The sequence below is a fragment of the Nannospalax galili genome, unplaced genomic scaffold (genome assembly GCF_000622305.1).
Source record: "Nannospalax galili isolate Female #2095 unplaced genomic scaffold, S.galili_v1.0 scaffold197, whole genome shotgun sequence".
In the NCBI taxonomy this organism is placed as follows: Eukaryota; Metazoa; Chordata; class Mammalia; order Rodentia; family Spalacidae; genus Nannospalax; species Nannospalax galili.
Genome location: NW_008339846.1, coordinates 1570467 through 1571928, shown reverse-complemented (window position 1 = coordinate 1571928; position 1462 = coordinate 1570467). Strand labels below are relative to the sequence as shown.

General features: G+C 39.1%; 1 pseudogene; it reads right to left on the bottom strand.

The window, feature by feature from the left end:
* Positions 1-275: 275 nt before the first annotated feature.
* LOC103735343 lies at positions 276-1136 on the bottom strand (annotated as a pseudogene).
* Positions 1137-1462: the final 326 nt, after the last annotated feature.

The following is a 1462-nucleotide window of genomic DNA, read 5'->3' as shown; positions in this document are numbered from 1 at the left end:
GCAAGATCAGAGTAAATTTTAAGTGGACACAATTCTGAGGTGGTTTTAAAACACATTTGATGAAATTAAAGACTGTCTGGCTTAGTCTTCCTGCTATGAGTATGTATTAGTGTTATATGTTACAAAGAGAATCACATCACATTATTTTGTTCAAGTCAAGGAAGAATAGAAATTTTGGAGCTAAAATTATAAACAGATTATAACCAATTCTCTAAGCAAAAGAACAAAGTAACTGCTGAGGTTAACAGAGATGCAGGCATTCTCTTCACATCGCCTTTTTTATTTTTTTTGTGAACTGTATTATTAGAAATCCTGAGGTGAACAAAAATTTTTACAAGTCAACTCATTAAAAAAGGCATTTGGCCAATAAGAATTTAATTCCACATCAATGAAACTAGATTTATTTAGGGCATTGTTCATACAAGTCTATAGAATATTTAGTTTACTCTAAAAGATGACAAGACAGCTCCCCCTCAGTGAAACCCTGGCCTAGTATATCTGCTTTACCTATATAGCAAGGCTAGCAATAAACACGGAAGCTTTCAGTTTGTGGCACTGACCAATAATCTACAAAGGGCTTCCTTCAAAAGCTACAATTAAGGAGCCACCTAGCTTTTCAGCAATACAAGTCCGATTGAGGTCTTCTGGCCCATTTGCTTGATATTCATGCTTTATGCCTGGGAATTTCTTTTTGATGGCATCCTTCGAGCTCGCATAGATCATTTTACTTTTCAGAGGTGCTAGTTCTGGTGCCCACAAAAAAAATAGACTCCTTGGTTTCAAAGCTTGCATCATATAAAGCATAACGACAATCTTTTTCAGGAAGCATTCCCACAAAATGCTTGAAAGGATCAGTTATGGTAACACCAACATCTCCAACCAAGATCTCTTTGCCTTCTTCAACAACTATGCACTTTTTGTCTGCACTGAGACAAAAAATGACAGCTTTCTTTCTTTTCTTGATTTCTTCTGGTGTAGAACATTTCTGAACTTTCATGTCATAAAAAATGCGACATACTTCATCAGCAACTTGCACTCCTGAGGCCATGTTCGCCGTGGCGGACTACGGGACAAGGAGAGAGCCTGGCAGCACCGAGTCTAAGTAGCGTCCACCTCGCGGCTGCCGGACCTACAGAGCGAGCCACTGGGACATTTTTATAGGAACTTGGAAGACAAGAATGTTAATAGAAATGTGGGCCACGGAGGCTTCAGAGGAAACAAGGACTCCATCAGGAACTGGATCAGGGGCCATTCATGTGATATTTTGACCAAGAATCTGACTGCAGTCTGCCTGTGTCCTCAGAACTTGAATGCAGTTGAATTTAAAGATAATGTTTGGGGGAATAAATATCAAGACAGCAAGAATTCCAGCTGTGGCATAGCTGCTCTTTATGCTCTCATCCAGGTCTACGGCGAAAAAGATCAAAATGTTTAGCAGACCATTATATAAAACAAAAGAGCA